At 44.9% G+C, this 8,116-nt stretch overlaps 1 long non-coding RNA gene across 1 annotated transcript in view; it reads right to left on the bottom strand.

Moving 5' to 3' along the window:
* Nucleotides 1-907: 907 nt before the first annotated feature.
* Nucleotides 908-8,116, bottom strand: part of LOC110594681 — an 11,689-nt gene continuing 4,480 nt past the window's right edge. Inside the window, exons 2-3 of the long non-coding RNA XR_002481391.1 lie at nucleotides 4,672-4,779; nucleotides 908-1,110 (exon numbers count right to left, since the gene is read on the bottom strand). This is a non-coding gene — a long non-coding RNA (uncharacterized LOC110594681). The remainder of the gene's footprint in view (nucleotides 1,111-4,671; nucleotides 4,780-8,116) is intronic.

The raw sequence follows: 8,116 nt of genomic DNA, 5'->3' as shown, positions 1-8,116 counted from the left end.
TACTCAGTGATCTATCACAGAAACAAAGAACAGAGTACCATATGTTCTTACTCATAAGCGGACCTTGAACAATTATAATACTATAAGAAAGGGATTGGCAGTAATCGGAAGCTGCCAGGGAGGAGAGATGGGATTGGCAGTTGAGGGGAACTGCTAGGGGAGGGAGGGGCGCACCTCATCAACAAGGGTACTTGCATAATTAACATTTGCATACCTAACGCTGAATTGTACCCCATATCTTTATAATAAAAATAAATAAATAAATAAAAATGAAAAAAAAAAAAGTTAGACATAGTGATGTGAGTCTATAGCCCTATCTACTTGGGAGGCTGAGGTAGGAAGATTGCTTGAGTCCAGGAGTTCAAGGTTACAATGAGCTACAATGATCATGTCACTATATTCCAGCCTGGGACACAGAGCAAGACCTATCTCTAGAATTAAAAAAAAAAAAATTAGAAAACAAGCTCCTCATAGCCTTGAAGACTCCTGAGAGACGCTAGGTGCAGTGGCTCATGCCTGTAAACCCAGCACTTTGGGAGGCAGAGGCAAGAGGACTGCCTAAACCCAGGGGTTTAAGACCAGTTTGGGCAACTTGGCAAGACACTGTCTCTACAATAAATAAATAAATAAAAATTAGCGAGGCGTGGTAGCGCATGCCTGTGGTTCCAGTTACTTGGAAGGCTGGGGCGGAAGCATCACCTGAGCTCAGAAGGTCAAGGCTGCAGTGGCCGTAAGCATGCCATCGCCCTCCAGCCTGGACAACAGAGTGAGACTCCTACTAAAAAAACCCAAAAAACAAAAAAGACTCTTAAGAGAGATGTGACTCAGTGCTATAAACTGTCCTAAACTTTATCCTTCCCAACCTACTGTCCTATTTAAATAAAAAAACAGGGAGGTAGATAACTTTTTTACAACATAGCTCTGCCTATATTCTTGCTTTACCCTAACAAGCAGTTCCACGATGTGTGCATGTCCATCAGCTGCAGCCATGTGCAAGGGGGTCCTGTCCACTTTGGTCCGAGCATCCCTGCTAACACCTGCTCGAAGGAGCACTTCTGCTGTGGAATAATGACCATACTGAGCTGCAAGGTGGAGGGGTGATGTTCCAAGCTGTGGGAAAAGAATACTCATTAAATATCCACTGTGTGCAGAGTCCTAGATTGTTACTCGAGAGACACAAATGAACAAGCTATGGCCCTTTTTTTATTTTTATTTTTTTAAGCATAGAAAAAGCAGGTTTATTGAGTACACTACAAGGGAGACAGCGGGCAGAACAGTGATAAGGGAGCTATCTGCTGGTTCTTGTCTTTTAAGAGAGAAGCTGGTTGGGTAGATAGGACTGAAGAAATTACTTAATTTAAAAATTAATATACAGCCGGGCTCGGAGGCTCAGCCTGTAATCCCGCACCTTGGGAGGCTGAGATGAGTGGATTGCCTGAGCCCACGGGTTCGAGACCCGCCTGGGCAACTTGGTGAGACCTCATCTCTACAATAAATAAAAAAATAATTAGCCAGGTATGGTAGCGCGCGCCTGTAGTTCCAGCTACTTGGAAGGCTGAGGCGGAAGGATCGCAGGAGCCCAGCAGGTCGAGGCTGCGGTGGCTGGGAGCGGCCACTGCACTCCAGCCTGGGCTACAGAGTGAGACTCCAACTAAAAAAAAAAAAATTAATATACAATGCTGGGTGCAGAGGCTCACGCCTGTAATCCCAGCACTTTGAAAGGCTGAGGCTAGAGGATTGCCTGAGCCCATGGATCTGAGACCAGCCTGGGCAACTTGGTGAGACCTCGTTTCTACAAGTCAGAAAATTAGCCAGGCAAGGTGGTACACGCCTGTGGTTCCAATTACTTGGAAGGCTAAGGTGGCAGGATCACCTGAGCCCAGCAGGTCGAGGCTGCAGTGGCCGTGAGTGTGCCACTGCACTCCAGCCTGGGCAACAGAGTGAGACTCCAACTCAAAAAAAAAAAAAAAAAAAGAAAAAAGAAAGTAAAAAACAAGCCGGGCTTGGTGACTCAGTCTGTAATCCCGCGCCTTTGGGAGGCTGAGGTGAGTGGATTGCCTGAGCCTGCAGGTTCGAGACCCGCCTGGGCAGCAAGACTTCGTCTCTACAATAAATCAAAAAAATCAGCCGGGCGTGGTAGCACATGCCTGTAATTCGGGCTACTCGGAAGGCGGAGGCAGAAGGATTGCTGGAGCCTAGCAGGCGAGGCTGCGGTGGCCGAGAGCGGCCACTGCACTCCAGTCTGGGTGACAGAGTGAGACTCCAACTCAAAAAAAAAAAGAAAAAATTAATACACTAATGGCAAATAAATATACCACCAACTATATAACTGCTAAGTATGATGGCTTTAAGTCAGGTGAATTTATCAGGTAAGATTTCCTAAAGGACATGATTTTAAGCAGGGTGTAGAAGAAGGTAAAAAAAAATAGATCAAAAAGAACATTCTGAGTCAGGGTAAAGGGAATGGAGAGACAGGTTTAAAACAATTCTTCAGCCAGGCTCGGTGGCTCAGCCTGTAATCCCGTGCCTTTGGGAGACTGAGGTAAGTAGATTGCCTGAGCCCGTGGGTTTGAGACCCGCCTGGGCAGGCGAGACCTCATCTCTACAATAAATAAAAAAAATTAGCCAGGCGTAGCATGCGCCCGTAATTCCAGCTACTTGGAAGGTTGAGGCAAAAGGATTGCCGGAGCCCAGCAGGTCGAGGCTGCGGTGGCTGGGAGCGGTCACTGCACTCCAGTCTGGGTGACAGTGAGACTCTAACTCAAAAAAACAAAACAAAACAATTCTTCAACAAAGGGCAGAAGGCCAAGCTCAGTGGTTCAGCCTGCAATCCCAGCACTTTGGGAGGCCGAGGCAAGTGGATTGGCTGAGCCCACGGGTTAGAGACCCACCTGGGCAACTTGGAGAGACCTCATTCTACAATAAATCAAAAATTAGCCAGGCATGGTAGCGCACGCCTGTAGTTCCAGCTCCTTGGAAGGCTGAGGTGGAAGGATCGCTGGAGTCCAGCAGGTCGAGGCTGAGGTGGCCAGGAACGTGCCATTGCACTCCAGTCTGGACAACAGAGTGAGATTCCAACTCAAAAAAAAAAAAAAAAAAAAAGGGCAGAAGCTTGGTCTTGTAGTCTCAACTACTTGGGCAGCTGAGGTAGGAAAATAGATTGCTTGAGGCCAGGAGTTCAAGATCAGCCTGGGCAACACAGCAAAACCCTATTTCAAAATAAAAAAAAGAAAAAGAAAAAGGACAGAGACTAGAAAGTTACATGTGGAATTCTGGGTACAAATTTGGTTAGAAAAGAAGTTTTTTGCAACAGTAAAGCAGAGCAAAAAGACTGATGAGAGCTGAATATATGAAAAGCAAAGAATAAACTAAGCAGGCTTAAAACAAAGAGCATAACACAAAGAAAGGAATAGAGAGCTATAAAAATAGAAAGTAATAAAAATTCCCGTTGCCAAATAGTGTGTCAACAACAGAAGTCAACCTGTCATCTCAATGTAAATTTTGGAGAGTTATCTGTCAGTATCCACTCTGGTCAGAGATCTATCTTCCTTTCTTTGTGTTGTGCTCTTTATTTTAAACCTGTTTGGTTTATTCTTTGCTTTTCATATATTCAGCCTTTCTGCCTGACTGGATTTAATTCTCACTCTTTTCAGGTCTATTTATAGAAATGCTAATCTTATGGGCTTCCTCTTCCTTTTTGTGAAGCATTAAGAATCTGTTGGCTTGAGCCGGGCTCGGTGGCTCAGCCTGTAATCCCGCGCCTTTGGGAGGCTGAGATGAGTAGATTGCCTGAGCCCACGGGTTCGAGACCTGCCTGGGCAGCGAGACCTCATCTCTACAATAAATCAAAAAAAATCAGCCGGGCGTGGTAGCGCATGCCTGTAATTCCGGCTACTCGGAAGGCTGAGGTGGAAGGATCTCCGGAGCCCAGCAGGTGAGGCTGCGGTGGCCGGGAGCGGCCACTGCACTCCAGTCTAGGCAACTGAGTGAGACTCCAACTCAAAAAAAAAAAAAAAAAAAGAATCTGTTGGCCTCTAAAGTTGTGGATTAATCACTCCAGAATAGAGGGCATTGGCTCATCCAAATTGTTAAAATTAGGCAATGCATGCAATTAGGCAAAGCAAAACCTGTGGATACCAAGAAAGTCCACGTTATAAGTTGGACTTGGATCTTCTGAAACTCTCTGGCCTCCAAGCTGGTTGACTAGGCTCATCAAATTACACCTTCCTCTTTCATGTTTTTTTTGAGTGGTAAAGGAAGCAAAATGGCTAGACTTTTCTTTATGAACCAGGACATACTGGAGAAAAGGAAATGCATTCATTATACTGATGTTACTTAATTTCTAGCTAGTCACGGACGCCTAAAACCCAAGCACACTCCAGAGAGAATTAAGCCTTTAGAAAATACTCTAAAAAGCATTACAGAAAATCACAAGTACATAATACCTTAAAATTATCACCTATATATCCACAGGAGACTCTTTCAATTTGGAAAACTAAAAGAAAAAGAAAACCATATATTCAGATGAGACAAAGAACAAAAAGCTCATTGCAAGGGATATGAGGCAGAAAGGGAATGAAGAGAAATCAGTAAAGTCTGTTTAGTCTCTAAGTAAAAGGTTGGTAAAAGCATACACTGGAAATGACTAAGAGACCTTTCTGCTACACTTACCCAGTCTGTGGTAAATGGGGCGCCATTTGCCATCAATGTTCTCACTTCATCATCTTGGCCTTTTCTTGCTGCTTCTAGCAACCTCTTTCCCAAGTCCACCAAAGACATCTTTATGCATAGGAACAAAAGTTTTCAGGTAGCTGCAAGTCAAACATAAGGAAAGCCGCCTGTAAATGTTTTCTGAAGACTTTTTATGCTTGTATATAAATATATATGTCACGTCTCAAGTTGACTGGTAGGTCACTCCTTTTCTACCTCATCTAACACAAACAATTAGATATTTGGGAATGTTTCAGACCCTAATGGTTAGTGCCTTCACTTTCAGTCTCCAAATACCTTGGAAATATGTGCAAAGTACTACTACCATTTCTAGTTTAGGGAATCAATAAATCACCATTTCACCCCTTGAAAAGAAGAGATGTAGAATATTCGTGTAAGGAACACAGTATAGAGTAATAAAGCATGCACTCTGAGTTCCAGGCAGGGAGCAAAAAGGATGCCCACCTGTTAGACTGCTGCGGCACAGAAATCACGTGGCCCATATTAGCAACTAAGTACTCTTTCTGAAGACATGTAGGTCTTTGGATGGCACAATGAAACAGGATACAAGGTTTCTAGGTCAAACTGCATCTTAATCTTGTTTTTATCTTCTGACTGGTGTAAAGATATAACAATGATTAAACTTTAAGAACAGCAAACCCGTACTGGTCAAACACTGACCTGCTTAGGCCAGAAGTTCATAAAGTGTGGTTCATGGACCCCTGATGGTCCCTGATACCCCTTCAGGGATCCATGAGGTCAAAACTATTTTTATTATAATACAAGGACATTATTGTCTTTTTCACCATGTTAACATTTGCACTGATTTTGCAACTTCAACAGTTTTTAGGCAGTGTTATTACTGCCCTAGCAAAAATTAAACTGTTCTATTAGCTATTGTATTCTTCACTGCCTGTACTTTCAGGGTAAAAAGTCAATTCTACTTAAGAATATCTTTGATGAAGCAGTACAAATGACTAATTTTATTAGCTCTCAACACCTGAATACATGTGTTTAAAGTTTCTGTATGGGCCAGGTGCGATGGCTCATGCCTATAATTCTAGCACTTTAGGAGGCCGAGGTGAAAGGATTGCCTGAGCCTATGGGTTCGAGACCAGCCTGGGCAACTTGGTGAGACCTCATCTCTATAAATCAAAAAATTAGCCAGGCATGCTGGCACACACGTGTAGTTTCAACTACTTGGAAGGTTGTGGCAGAAGGATCACCTGAGCCCAGTAGATCGAGGCTGTGGTGGTTGTGAGCATGCCACTGCACTCCAGCCTGGGTGACAGAGTGAGACTCCAACTCAAAAAAAAATTCTGTATGAAAAAACAAGAAATATATATAAAACACTTCTCCTGCTTACTGAAACATGATGGTTTTCTTGAGAAAAAGCACTGAGTGATTAAGATGCAAGCTGAAATAACTGTTTGTTTGTTGTTGTTTTTTTTTTGAGTAGGAGTGTCACTCCATCGTCCAGGCTGGAGTGCAGTGGCATGCTCATAGCTCAGGTGATACTTCTGCCTCAGCCTTCCAAGTAGCTGGAACGACAGGCACACATCACCACAACCAGCTAATTTTTTGATTTATTGTAGAGACAAGGTCTCACCAAATTACCCAGCTGGTCTTGAACCCCGATGCTCAGGCAATCCTCTCGTCTCCACCTCCAAAGTGCTAGGATTACAGGCATGAGCCACCGCATCCAGTGAAATAACTGCTTTTATCATGGAACATTTTTATTTTTATTTTGAGTTGGAGTCTCACTGTCACCCAGGCTGGAGTGTAGTGGCATGCTCACAGTCACCACAGCCTTGACCTGCTGGGCTCAGGCGATCCTTCTACCTCACCTTTCCAAGTATTGGAACCACAGGCATGCTCTACCACATCCAGCTAATTTTTTTTTGAGTCGGAGTCTCACTCTGTCGCCCAGACTGGAGTGCAGTGGCCGCTCCCGGCCACCGCAGCCTCGGCCTGCTGGGCTCCGGCGATCCTTCCACCTCAGCCTTCCGAGTAGCCAGAATTACAGGCATGCGCCACCACGCCCGGCTGATTTTTTGATTTATTGTAGAGATGAGGTCTCGCTGCCCAGGCGGGTCTCGAACCCGCGGGCTCAGGCAATCCACTCACCTCAGCCTCCCAAAGGCGCGGGATTACAGGCTGAGCCACCGAGCCCGGCCCAGCTAATTTTTTAATTTTTTTTTTTTTGAGTTGGAGTCTCACTCTGTCACCCAGACTGAAGTGCAGTGGATGCTCCTGGCCACCGCAGCCTCAACCTGCTAGGCTCCGGCTATCCTTTCAAGTAGCTGGAACTACAGGTGCGCGCTAGCACTCCCAGCTAATTTTTTTGATTTATTGTAGAGATGAGGTCTCGCCAAGTTGCCCAGGCGGGTCTCGAACCCACGGGCTCAGGCAATTCACTCACCTCGGCCTCCCAAAGCGTTGGGATTACAAACTGAGCCACAGAGCCCAGCCTAATTTTTCAATTTATTATAGAGACAAGGTCTTGCCAAGTTGTCCAGGCTGGTCTTGAACCCCTGGGCTCACGTAACCCTCTCACTTCCAACTCCCAAACTGCTGGATTACAAGTGTGAGTCACCACATTCAGTCATGGAACATTTTTATGTGAAAGAATGATGAATAGACAAACTAAAGACTTAAGTATATGGCAGATTTTTTTTTTGAGTTGGAGTCTCACTCTGTCGCCCAAGTTAGAGTGCAGTGACATACTCACGGGCACCACAGCCTTGACTTGATGGGCTCAGATGATCCTTCCACCTCAGCCTTCCAATATATATATTTTTTTGAGTTGGAGTCTCACTCTGTCGCCCAGACTGGAGGGCAGTGGCCGCTCCTGGCCACCGCAACCTCGACCTGCTGGGCTCCGGCGATCCTTCTGCCTCAGCCTTCCCAGTAGCTGGAACTACAGGTGCATGCTACCACATCCGGCTCATTTTTGATTTATTGTAGAGATGAGGTCTCGCCAAGTTGTCCAGGTGGGTCTCGAACCCGCGGGCTCAGGCAATCCACTCACCTCAGCCTCCCAAAGCCACAGGATTACAGGCTGAGCCGCCGAGCCCTCCAATATTTTTTAAAATGAATAAAATAAGCTGCCACTTCAAAGAGTTATCAATGATAATTTGAGCTTTCATACAAAAATTAGAATTTTGGAGTGCCTACATCTACCATGTACATGACAACTTACTATTAAAGACTTTTCCAATGAAACACATGGCAATATTTGTGATTTTTTGATAATGTATAATAAAATGCATCAACATTTGGATGATCTGCATAATTTGGTAAGCCAATATTTTCCAAATGACCAAAGCCAAATGTTATAAAATCAGGCATGAGCCGGGCTCGGTGGCTCAGCCTGTAATCCCGCACCTTTGGGAGGCTGAGGTGA

The sequence above is a fragment of the Carlito syrichta genome, unplaced genomic scaffold (assembly GCF_000164805.1).
Source record: "Carlito syrichta isolate Samal-C Ts95f unplaced genomic scaffold, Tarsius_syrichta-2.0.1 Scaffold123693, whole genome shotgun sequence".
Classification (NCBI taxonomy): Eukaryota; Metazoa; Chordata; class Mammalia; order Primates; family Tarsiidae; genus Carlito; species Carlito syrichta.
This window is presented reverse-complemented; position numbering and strand designations above follow the sequence as displayed.